This window comes from Gavialis gangeticus, unplaced genomic scaffold, assembly GCF_001723915.1.
Source record: "Gavialis gangeticus isolate Ggan-Ray unplaced genomic scaffold, GavGan_comp1, whole genome shotgun sequence".
Lineage (NCBI taxonomy): Eukaryota > Metazoa > Chordata > Crocodylia > Gavialidae > Gavialis > Gavialis gangeticus.
This window is the reverse complement of record NW_017729031.1, coordinates 73,872,685-73,886,016: the sequence shown is the minus strand read 5'-3', so window position 1 is coordinate 73,886,016 and position 13,332 is coordinate 73,872,685. Positions and strand designations below refer to the sequence as shown.

Below are 13,332 nucleotides of genomic sequence, written 5' to 3'. Positions count from 1 at the left end.
TCTTCCTCTGCAGATTGCTTCAGCATGGGCTGTTACTGATTTTAGACATATCTGGCACTGCAGATTTTTTTCTCCTACTGCATTTGAGTGATTTAAAAGGCTTTGGCCAGGCCAAAGGATGTTAGCCATTCAGTTTACAGTATTGTTATAAAAGTGAATATGGTTTTAAAGAGCAGTAGATGAAATTCTAATGTTATGGAAGCTAATGGAAATATAGCCATTGACTTCCAGATTTCACATTGAACCTTTTTTATCCATTTTTATTCTTGGTAAACTGCCTCTTTCCAGACCTTGTTCTTTCTCTTCCCCATAGCTTCCCTTGTTTCCTATATTTGCAACATGCTAAATGACCAGTAATATAAAATAGATATTATTTTATTTTACAAATTACATTTCATTTCTGTGGCATAAGACAATAGCATATAAGTAACATCTACATTGTAAACGTATGTTCCCAGTAATAAAGCATCCCCTTTTGCAGCCCTTTTTATCCAAGGGTCAAAAAGGGATTTGGGAATGCTGATAAATTTCAGCACCTTCATGATACAGGAAAATGTTAGTATCTCCATGTTTATAGAAGGGAAGGGAAAATGAAGAGGAAGCTGCACTTTAGGTTCCATATCATTTAAGGATACTGAAATATACAGGGAGGATACCAGCTCTCTGGAGAGAAACTCTAGTTATTGGATGGAGACCATAAGAAAACTTTCAAAGGGCACTGAGAACTGACTGTTCAGAAGGTGCTTTTCAGAAAGCCAACAATTGCCTTGTTTTGGAAAACAAACTGAAATAGATCAATGAAAGTCTCAACTAAAGGACACTGCGGTCCTGAAAAACCGTAAGCATGTCTATATGGCACATAATGATACTCAGACTAGCTGAGTGCAGTGTCTTGGGTACCAGAACCAGTATAGCTATACTCTAGCCAGCCAGGGAGAAGGGGAAGGATGCATAATCATTTTCACTGCCCAAAATTCTTCAGTTATAAGTCTGTTTCAGCTTCTGATGATCCTGGGGCTGAGCAATGCTCTGTTATGCCAGATATTCAACTCTGTAGCTCTAGGTGTGTGGATTTGTTTGATATGGTCTGATGTTGCGCATTTCTTTCCTTTGACCTTTAATAGTAAAGATTGAATTTTTGTCATAAAATTTGTCCCCTCTAAACCTTAAACATTTGCAGGAAATATGAAACATTTAAGGTTTCCCATCCTATTCCACACACTTTTCATCACTGTGAATGCTAAATGTGGAGTATTTTCTTCTGTTATGTAGAATCTGGCGTGCTTTTTGCTTTTGTGACATTTTATATTATTTTATTGTTGTCTGTTTATATGTAAAGTTGAAAACCCATAAACATAGCTGATCATTAATTGAATGCAAAGGGATAACTTTTCAGTTAATACATAAGAAATTAAACATATTGCCTTTATTACTTGGAATATCTAAACTGCATCCCCTGTACTAAAAATGTACCTCCTGAACAGCTGCAAGACAGATTTAACAAAAGAACTAAATAGATATTAAAGGTAAAGTTGTGGACTCTGTGAGCCCTGTTATCACCACCAATTTATGATGCGGCACACAGGGGAAACAGATACGTAAACACAGGCTAGAAAACTGTATTAGATTCTTCCCACAAAGAGTGCAGCTCCTTTCCTATACACCTAGGAAAAGGATCACCCCATAGTTTGCCCATAAAAATGCATTTTCTGTTCTGTTGTTAATACCTGCCACAAAAGTAGCAAAAATATGAATATTACCTGATATTACATACCAGTGTGGGAAATCAAAGGAAATTCAAGGACAAGTACTTGGGGAGTACAATAATGAAAGGTTGTGAAGGGAAGTTGCAGGGTATGAGCCCCAAGCAGAACAATGCAACATAAAACAATTGTCACCACCGTCATGGCAGCAAGTTCCTCTCGTTCACTGATTATGGTAACCAAAATCCCTTCCACTTTGTTGCCTTACCCTGGGTATACCAGTCTGTCTGTTCTGACTACCTTCTTATGCTCATGAGGTTGTAGTTTGCTCAGCTTGACACCCAGCACACTTGTGCTGACAGATGCTCAATGCGTTATTCCATCCTGTCTCCATCAGTTGGCTGTTGAATTGGGACACATTATGACATTTCTCTTCACAGCAGCCTGAATTTCCTTCATTACTTCTCTGCTCAGAAACACAGTGCAATTCATGAGAAGCTTATATGCATTCAAACTGACTCAGTCCTGAGAATGATGTCCTAATATAACAGAATTAGTTTTTCCCCCGATCTCGCCAGCTTAGTTTTCACTACATCCACAGTCTTGGACTCATGCAGAAGCCAAATATTGTCAGCAGACTCTCCTACCCCATTCTTCCTGGTATGGTTTGATTCTGGTGCTTGATTTCATGTAAGTTGTCTAAGCCTTACTGTGGTGAAGGCCGTATTGCAGTTTTTCATTCCCATCTGCGCTGGTTTAGAATGACCTAGAAGATTGCATGCAAATAGGTTTATACATGTTTGCATTCTCTTTCAGTTTTCTCTTCTTTCTTCCACTTACCCCCAATCCAGCTGTTCTTTCTTCAGTCTCCTTTGTTAATACTCTGAGGAAATGTATTTTATAAACACAGGTGTTACCTGGAAAAAAGTTTGTAAACGTGTGTCACTCACTGGCTGGGCTGCACACAAGTGATGCAGAAAAAAATTTGAGTAATCAGAATTGAAAATAAAGTTAGTTGCAGTGCTGGGCTGTGAAACCTTCAGGCTGTCAGAAAGATTGAAGGAAAAAAATCATAGCCAAAATAGTCTCTAATCTATTTTTTCCTCTCTATCATGTACTTTAGCTAACCTTTCCATTTCTTTGTTACCAATCAAAAAAATTTGACATTTTTGCCATTCATATTTGCTCCCAATCTTTTTGTATGAAGTGTTCAACCAAATACTAAATGTATGAAACACCAGGCTGGGAGTCTTAAAAAATAAGTAAAAGACCTTTTCAAATACTGCTTCATGCTATCCATGGACTTCCACTATCAAACCAGCCTTTCACACTTGGGTTTGTGATTGAGAATTAGGGGACAGAATAGTAATTGGATTAAGGTGTGCTTTTGTAGCCTTCCTTACTTGCAGGAGCCTCTCAAAATGAAACTCATGTTTTGTTTCATTGATCCTTACCCAATCATCCCTTCAGTAGTAGCATCTCATATATTCTAAGGAGATAGATCCAGGATTGATGAAAGAGATACAAGTATCCTTTTATGAAATATATATGTGAGTATAGACAGATAGATAGAGATGATATATATTCCCCCTTGTCCTCCCCACAAAAATCCTTTGTTAGCCATTTAGGACGTTCAAATACAGTTCTCATATGGACATAATAATTAAAAACAGGAGCTAATTGATACCCTCAATACAGGTGTCATTGAGGGAATAATTTGAAGCAACCTTGGCCTATAGGATCTTTATTACTGATGCTTGTATGTTAAAATAAATTAAATCAGTTTGACTTTTAGATCTCAGGTTCAGCTTTCACAGCAGGTGGTTTAGGAAAAAATATAGTCATAAATTGAGCAGCGCTGACATAGAGATCACTGAGAGGCAAAAAAAATACTTTGGGCACTGCATGGGCCTTTTCATTGGTCCTTTTTTCTGAGCCAGCTTCACTTGAAGAATTCTTAGTAAGTCATGCATGACTTTTCTCTGGTCATTTCCTTCAGCTGATTCTATGCTGAGCATTTGCCCCATGGGTACATGAGTACTTCTGAAGCCACTTCTGATTTCCATGTTTTTCAGCTCTATGTACCCTGTACAAAGTAGTCCTTCAAAATAATACACCAGTCACATGCTGTACATTAGGTCTCAGGCTTCCTTAATATGAAAGAGGTCACAGTCACACCAGAAAGCAGAAATCTCTTGGTCATTAAGACCCCTCACACCTTTTCGCCACCCTTCCTTCACCTCTGAGAAGAAAGGGCAGGTTCTGTGTGTGGGCAAGGCTGTGTTCCTCCTCTCAGCCACAATTCTTTTATTCCTTGGGGTGACAAAAGAGCATCCCCCCTACTTCCCTTGGGAGAAAGAAACCTGAGAAACATCATTAATCATGCAAATTGTCTCCTTCAGCAGTGCCAGCAAAATGATCTTCCTTACTCCACACATCAATATTCTTGACACCTGTCTTAAAACTTAGGTCATGCATATCCGTCTGCCATTAGAAAAGTGTCAACGTACAAATATCCCTTTGCTATTTTTAGGGTCATATCAAAAGTATTCATCAGCTTTCTGTCACCTCATCCAATTTGTCATATTTGATGCTATCTACTAAGATCCTCACTGGTCATCTTTTTTTTTATATAAGTCTCGTAAGAAAATGAATGAAAGTTGTTTTAAACTTCATCAGATATACAGGAGAGTAATGTTTCAATGCTGGTCGTAAGATGATGACTTTGGTGCTTACTCCCCCTGTGAGAGGTGCCTCATTGTTATTCTTAGGAAGTGCATGTCATCTTCTCCAGATCAAGAAGCTTAGGGATGAGTTTTCTCTATCACCTTGATGGCTGCTTTTGGAAAAACATGAACAGTGTCTCGTCCAATATGAATTAGGATAGTTCTATTCAAGTCAAAGGGGCAATACTGATGTATGCTAGCTGCAGATCAGTACTGCTGAGTACCACTTTCATGATATTTGCACATGCTGAGCTTGAAATGATTGTGAAGTATCCTCTTGCCATCTTATCATCTTGACAGTTTACAATATTGCAGATGTGGACAAAGCCCAAGCTATGTGCTAATCACCAGTTACTACTGACCAGGTTTTTGAAGAATTTTGATATATATGTCTTTCAATAGCAGACAAAACACATGACCTCCATCTCACAACAGTTTAAAGTAGGAGTGCACCAATAGACATTTTGGGGGGCGATACCAATAGCTGATTTTAACAGAGGCATATCGGCTGATACCAGTCCAATTTCTGATACAGCTATGTGGAAGGGGAGGGAGGAGGGAAGGGCATGGGGGGGGCAGATCAACACCCCCCAAGGTGAGGGACGAGTGAGGCCGGGGGGCTGGGGCAGATGCTGCCCAGCCAGGTGGGGTGGGTGCAGGATGGAGCTGCAGCTCATCTGGGGGGTGCAGTGAGGGGCGGTTCCCATCACTGCTTGCCCCCCAGGAGGGTATAGGGGTGTGCCCCCAGATCTGTGTTGGGGTGGGGCAGGCTGCAGCTGCAGGCTGGAGCCAGGGCTGCATGGGACTCTTCTCGGTGGGGGCTGGGCTCAGGTCGCATGGCAGCGGTGCTGGGAGGGGGCTACAGGGGGGCTGCAACCACCCCCAATTTCACCGTAGCCCCCCCCATAGCCTGCTCCCAACACTGCTGCCAAGAAGAGCCTGGCACAGCGCTGGCTGCAGCCCACAGCTGTAGCCCCCACCCCCACTCTGTGCAGGTCTGGGGGGCACATGCCCCCCATGCCCTCCCAGGATGTGTGCAGTGGCGGGAGCTGCCTCCCACTCCCAACGCCCTCCAGAGAAGCCACAGCTCCATCTTGTGCCCACCGCACCCAGCTGGGCAGTGTCTGACCCTGGCCCCCTTACACACTCGCTCCCTCACTGCAGGGGGCGTTGAACTGCCCCCTTCCATCCCTCCCACCAGAATGGACTCATCAGCTGCACACAACTCTCCAAGCTGCCAGGGTGTGTTCTCACTGCCTGCGTGTTACACTGCGGTTCCACACATGCATAGGCATTTATCAGCCAAATTATCGGCCGCATGCAACCGATTTCCAATACAGCCAATTTCCTTTATATCAGTGCCAATCCTATCTCAGACCAACATATTTGTGCACCTCTAGTTTAAATGATACCCAATGTGTAGCTTGGTGCGCAACACACAGTAAGTGTAGAAAAAGGCATTTCTTTTCATGCATATGTAGTTTATGCAGTTCATAAACTGCATATAGTTTATGCAGTCCATTTAAATATTATTCCTACCACTATTGGGTTTTAGATGTTAATGTACCCTGTTTAAATTTTTCCTACATACTCATCAGCCTCACTATTATCATTCTTTATAAACTAAACAAAACTGATACAATCCACTCATTTCACTAACATCATGTGGGGTTTGATTTACAGTGATTTGCTGTTCTAGAGCCCCAAACAACACTTTGAACAAGTATTTACTCTTATGTTCAAGTGGAAGATCTGTGACAAAATCAATACCACCCTCAAAGTTAGTATAATTAATTTAACCCATAGCCTTTCTTAAGTTGACCACAAGCTTCCATCATGTGTCCAAGGTTTATTTATAAATATTGATTTATATTACAGATTACCTCTAACTGTTTCATATGAAATCCTCAGGTCTTGTAGTTTTGCTCTCCATGCTTGCTTAGTTCAAAGGTACAGCAATAAATCAAAAAGACATGCCCAAAGATGCCACTGATAGCCATAGCATCCAAGTTATAATAATGAGTTGTTTTGTTTTTTAAGTTTTAAGGAGGATCTTGCTGGGAAGGCATTATTCTATTTAAAACATTATTTTGGAAGTCAGAGCAGACCCTGTTTACTCAAAAGGAAAAAAAAGTGAAACCTTCATATGCAAATGTATGGCATTTCAAAATGTCATATAGCTACATCTACATATAAATAAGCTGCTTTTGGAATTTGGAGGTAGCAAAGCTGTTTTGATATAGAAACTGGATAATGGTATACAAAAACCACTGGATATCACTGGGTCAGGCTTCTGGAGTGCTATTTCCTTAATTATCACTTAACTAAGTTACCTACCATTGCTGTATTCTAGAAATATCAAATGCTAGAACAGGAACACAGATACATAAGTGGCATTTGTTTTTAATTTGTTAAGGAGAAAGATAAAATGAAAGATATATACTAAAAAAAGCACATATACATAAATGTTGTAGGACTTCCTGGATGTGTCTATATGAGATGCTTTAGTGCACAGTAAACAAATCTACTGCACAGTAAAGTGTCACTATCTACGCGTGCACACACTATGTGGTAAATTAGTGTACTGTGTAGTTGGCTACTACTTGTACATACCGGTAGTAAACTCAGTAGATACTGAACAGTAGTGCATGTATAGATACTGACCAGGAGCAAACTTCCTCCCAGTCAACCTCTACACCAAGGGGCCACAGGAAATGTGGAATTCCCCCAGTCCTGGTGCTGCTCAGCTCCCGGTTCCCCCAGGGTAGCTCTCTGCCCTCACCTCCCCCAGTCCAGGAGTTGGCCAGGAGTTGTCCCACTTCTGGGTCAGCTCCCAGCCAACCCTTGGCTAGGCAAGGGGACTTGCCAGGAGCTGTTCTGCTTCTGGGGATTTTCCCATCCAGCTGGTGGCTAGCTGGGAGCTGGCCCCAGAAGTGGGATAGCTCCCGGTCAGCCTCTGGATGTTCAGGGATTTCCCTATCCAGTCACGGGCTGGCTGGGAGCTGGCCCAGAAGGCAGACAGCAGGGCTGTGGGAAACAGCACCATTCCAATTTTACTTCTGTTTTGACAATTCAACAGAACCATGTTTTGTTTCAAGTTTCATTTAGTTTTGAAAGCACTGTTCCGTTTTGTTTCATCGAAACTGTTTTGCTGTTTCAACGCTATTTCAATGTTTTGCTTATAGGTTATTATGGGGAAACATAAAATGCAGCAGGCAGGCAGATCAGGGGCTGACCCACACCCCCGAGAGGGCTGTGGGGGCTGTGCTGAAGTCCTCCCAGGAGTGCGAGCCCCCGATCTGCCTACCAGATGAGAGAATCCAGGTGCTGCCGCCTGGGACCAGCACCAAGAAGATCGCTGCTGCCACTGGTCCCAGGCGGCAGCACCTGGCTCCTCTCATCGGGCAGGCAGACTGGGGGCTCAGCTGCACCCCCGGGAGGGCTTCAGGGGCTGTTGCAGAGTCCTCCCAGAGGTGCAGGCCCCTGACCTGCCTGCCAGATGACAGACCAGAGCTGGGCACAGTCTGCACACAGCACCAAGAAGATCGGTGCTGCCGTCTGTCATCTGGCAGGCAGATCAGGGGCCTGCATGCCAAGGAGGACTCTGACACAGCCCCCGCAGCCCTCCTGTGGGTGCAGCCAAGCCCCTAATCTGCCCACTGGATGAGAGGAGCTGGGTGGTGCCACCTGGGATCGACGGCAGCAGCGATACAGAATGAAAAAAAAAACAAGCATCTTACTGGAAATACTATTATTTAGATCCTAAAAGATAACATTGAAATTTCAGGATAATGAGTTTTGGATTCTGTATCATGGTTCTAATGAGCTCAGTTTCTTCTGTGCAGCCCAAAATCTCCTTCCTTCATTGCAGTGAAGTAACACTATGTGTATATGTGCCCCAGTGAAGCAAAATGGTCTCGTCTTATCCCCTACTCTTGTTTGTTGGGGCCAGAGGTAGGGGAGGGTTTTCTCTTTTGTTTGTTTTTTGAGAATAAATTGATATATTTTAATGACTGATCTAAAATCTGGTTCTCAGTATCCACTGCTCAGAAGTCATCCTTACTCATACTTAACCAGCAAATTTGACCAGCTGGCTTGGAAGCTGAATTATCTTTTCAGCCATGAAGGGGAACACACAGGCTAACAGTCTAGAACCTTATAAGTTTCCAAAGTGACATCAACATTGAATTAAAATAATAAGGATGTTGGCCTTCTTAATTATTAATAACAAGGATGTACTGTACAAGCTTACCTGGGCTGGACTACAGGAAGTAGACAGAGTTGTACCTCTGTCCCCCAAAACCAACAGCACAAATGAGCCAGTAAAGAGGGAGAAATCTGCCCTATATATACTCCAAGCACAGATCAGTTTAGCAATGGAACAAGGAGGAAGCAGAGAGGAAAATGGGACTCTGAATGACAATTCAGCCTACTCTTGGGGATGGAAAACTACACACTGCCAGTTAGTTTAGTTTTTGGTAGCACCATGATCTAGACTCGAGTCATTAAATAACAAGCTTAATATAACAATATCCCTACTGTGGGAACATAACTTGGGCCCTGTGGATGTAAAAGCATGAGTGGCTACCATTTAAGCTAAAAGTTCAGATCTAAGTGCAAAGCACGTAGCAAAAGCAGACTCAGAAACCTTAGTTCTGATATATATGTGTGTGTGTGTGTGTGTGTGTGTGTGTGTGTGTGTGTGTGTGTGTGTGTGTGTGTGTGTGTGTGTGTGTGTGTGTGTGTGTGTGTGTGTGTGTGTCTGGTGTGTATATGCTTTAATCATAGATAAGTTGTACTTCAGCCAAAGACAAGTTATGAGGCTTAACTAAGAAGTAATAGGGTGAAATTTCATGGTCTGTGATTTACAGGAGGTCAGACTAAATGAACTAATGCTCTTTCAGCCTTAAAATCTATTAATTGTCTGGCCACTAGAGAGGCATAAAGACCCACACTGTGAGAGTGAGGGTCATATTAATATTTGGGGAAAGTTGATTAAAAAGGGCACCTTTCCCCGATTAGCATTTTTTATTTCTCTTATAGATCTGCCAATGTGGCTGCAAAGCTGAATAGTGCAGTTTCAGTGCGGGTGATTATTATTATTTAATGTAACATTCTAATAGCACCTACTGAAGTTTTCAAACATGTTGGGTGGGACCCATTTTGCCAAGCTTTGTAGAATGAGAGGCTGTACCTCAGAAACCTTAGAAATTTATAAACAGAACACAACAAATGGAGAGAAGACGGGATAGCAAGGGAACACTAGTATGTAAGTAGGTTTTGAAATGGACCATTTGTCCCTTATGCTGATAAGAAAGAGATTAACAAGTGAACTGGTCTATTCTTCCCCAACTCTGCAAATAGCACAATCAACTGTAAACCAGCCCTGTTTACTAATGTAGGTAGGCTTTGATGACTTTTAAAACTTAGAAATATTTTTAGAATATATTTCTTTAAATATGCTGACACACTTAGATTATTTTATGCTTTGTATGAACATCTGGGGATTATTAGTGTGCCTTTATTCATAACTCTATATTATTAATTATGGCAGCAGACTGAATAATTATGATATACTGCTGTAAGAGGCAAAGATCTTGCCACTTTTTTCAGTGCATTAGAACATCTCGCCATCATCTCAAACATAAAAAGTACTAAGTTATTTTTAAAAAGGAAAGTGGATGTTATATTAGTCCAGGAAATTCATTTGCATAAGAACATTTAAAATTAATAAGTGACTGTGTCAAGCAACCCTCTTTTGTGCCTGAGAAAAGATGTGAAAGCAATTTAATTCATAAGGATACATTTTTTCCTCTTGGTAAAATTAGTAATATCAGAATGGTAATTTCCACTGTTTTCAGTAAGCTGCATGCAGCAGAGCTTGATGGGCTAAAGTTCATGCCTAGTGAGATTCCACAGAAGCTATTGAGTCACTTCAGGGCTAAGTCAGGCCAGGATTTTAATGCACACTGTTAGGAGAAGATTTTAAAGGCACTAATGGCATTTAGGTATATAACTCCCACTGATTTTCAGTGGGATTTGGTTACTGAACTTTAGAATACCTCCCCAAATTGAACAGCAAGCTGGATTCTGAGAAGGTGGGGGAAAAAGATTTTTTCCCAAAGCTGTTGAGCAGTAAGAGACAAACACCACAGAGTCTGTTGGTTCTTCTGCAAGGAGACCCTTTATGTTCCATAAGGTCAAGATGCATAATATTTTAAGGGACAAAGGGCACTCTGTATTAAAATCATACAATCATATGGGGCAGAAGGAACCTTGAGGGATCATCTAGTCCAACCCCTGCTCAAGGTAGGATCCTCCCTATCTAACCTATTCTAGACTCATTTTCAATTAGAAATTTTCAGATGGAGATTCTCTCATGTCCCTAAACCAATGTGTCAGGAGTTAGATTTGAAGCCACACTTCCATACAAAGATGGGAACTTGAGTTAATGTATTATTAAAGTAGATAATTTATTATCACTGGAACATGAATAGCCATTAATGATGAGATAGATTATTGCTGGAACACTCTGTCCCTGGAATGCACTAGCCAGAAGAAACCTTCTGTTATTTGATTAAAGCAGATATTTGGGTTGTGATCTGAGGAGTTCTTCCATTAGTTGCAGAGATACCGTAAAAACATTGAAGGCTCTGACCCTCTTAGGTACCTTGTGGCCTCAATTCCTGTTAATATACTAACAGGGAAAGACCACAATAGGGGAGACTCACTAAAGTAGTGTTCCTCAACCTTTTTACAGTCGAGGCAGCCCTGGATAGACTGGAAGCATTCCTCAATAGACTCAGGGAACCCCTTGGAAAATGCCAGTTCTTAATTTACTTCTCTTTTTTTTGCCTACACAAAAATAATAGAGCAGTTTTTTTGATGCAGTAACCTTATAAAGACCACAACTGTGGATTTCTATTTGAAATCTCTGGGTTTATCTTGTGAATAATGTTTGCAAACCTAACAGTGCAAATGTGTGGTGCTCCACAATACCCTTGAAAGGACCTCAAGGTACAGTGATCCAAACTGAGAATCACTGCACTAAAACAATGACGAATTATCAAAGGCAGGGGATTTGAGCCTAAGGGCCTTGTTACATAGTAATTTTAAGTGGCTTCTGGAGCTCTTAACCTCTGGGCTAGCTGCTCATTAACATTTTTAAGTGGCTTAAAGCACTCATTATTTGGTTAAATGTTATGCCACTCCAGGGCAGAATTATCTCTAATCTGCCTAATTTTGCTCCTGTTGTGGCCACTCGCTACAGCTTTTCCACCCAAGCTGAAGTCCTCCAGCATGCCACTGCTTGGACTAGCTCTGCTGCCAGCAGGAGCAGAGCTAGCCAGTCAGAGTGGTGACACACCACTTCCCTGCCACCATCCCAACCAGCTCCAAGAGTAAAGCCAGTTCCAGCAGCAACAGGGAGGTGGTGTCCCCAATTCTCAGATTGGCTGCTCCCACCAGTCGTAGTAGCGGTGAGGAGATGGTGCCTCCCCACTACCACTCAGACTGGCTAGCTCTACTCCTGCTAGGAGACACCACAGCTACCAGGCACTCTGGGACTGAAGACTCACTCTACCCAGCAAGACTCACTCTACTCTCCTAGTCCTAGCCCTGTTCATTAAGCTTCTAGTGGCAAGTCATAGCTGTGCAAGTGAGGGGCAGTCGGAGCAGGTTTTTTGCCTCAACGTGTTACTGTTCGACTAAACTGAAACGACACTAAGTTGATTAACATTTGTGCAGATTTCAGCATAAGGTGTAACAAGTCCTTAAGAGGCATGGTTGACCAAGTCCTTCTAAGCCTGCATCAGAGCCATAGTATGGGCCTAGGTTGTGGTCGGTTGGTTAGGAAGGTGGCTGTGCTGGGGAAGTGCTGTTCTGCACAGCACCATTCCTTCCCACTGGGAAGCAACTAGAGAAATGCTTCCGATTCTAGCATAGTGAAGGGGAGAGTAGTAGGATCTGCTTGTGGATGAGTTAGCCAGTCGGCCTCTCCTCCACCAAATATCCAATAATTGTAATCTGTCTATACAACTTTACTGTTCCATGAGCTTTCCAACAGAATAGCATGCTCAGAGCTTTTGTTCTTACAAATTAACTTTATAAAGGAATCCCCATGGACTTCAGTCATTCCCATTGTCATCTTCTGAATATTCTTTGATTCTTTATAGAGCTCTAATAGTGAAGTGCTCAATGGTGAATGAAGTAATCTTTGTGCCATCTCTCAGGTGCCATTAGAATAAATACCATCACTTCTTCATGATGTTGTACCTCTTTATATGCCGTTTGAAATGACATAGCCTTTCCATTTATCCATTCAGAATCAATGCTTGGGTGGAAGAAGCAAATCAAGTGCTCTCAACCACCCACCCTCAATACCTATAAATATTATCTTTTCACATGACTTATGCATCATGTTGGATTCTTATATAAGTTGAATTAAAATCGCATCACTATGTGTCACTCATTCAAACAAGAAATGTTTTTAAATCTTCTACTTTGGCTTTTATCCATATCATTGGCAAATTTGCTAGCTATCCAAAAGAAGACATATTTTCAAATGCAGTTGAGAAAATACAGAAAATCTAAATGATTCATAGATTCATAGATTAAGGGTCGGAAGGGACCTAGTAGATCTTCTAGCCCGACCCCCCGCCAGGGCAGAAGAACAACAAAAAACCCCAAAAAGAGAAACGGGACTCAAATGAGTCCAGCCAGGTAGGCATCCAGCCTCTTCTTAAAGACCCCCAGGGTAGGGGCCAGCACCACGTCCCTTGGAAGTTGGTTCCAGCTCCTAGCCGCCCTAACTGTGAAGTAGTTTTTGTGGATGTCCAATCTATACCTCCTCTCCATCAACTTGTGCCCATTGCTCCTTGTTATGCCAGCGGGCGCTAGGGGAA

The 13,332-nt window shown here is 42.0% G+C and overlaps 1 protein-coding gene and 1 long non-coding RNA gene across 2 annotated transcripts in view; one reads left to right on the top strand and one right to left on the bottom strand.

Moving 5' to 3' along the window:
- Positions 1-13,332, top strand: part of TMEFF2 (transmembrane protein with EGF like and two follistatin like domains 2) — a 299,411-nt gene that overhangs the window by 242,617 nt on the left and 43,462 nt on the right. The window lies entirely within an intron of this gene.
- The window catches only part of LOC109301860, a 14,609-nt gene continuing 6,154 nt past the window's right edge, over positions 4,878-13,332 (bottom strand). Inside the window, exon 3 of the long non-coding RNA XR_002098650.1 lies at positions 4,878-4,937. This is a non-coding gene — a long non-coding RNA (uncharacterized LOC109301860). The remainder of the gene's footprint in view (positions 4,938-13,332) is intronic.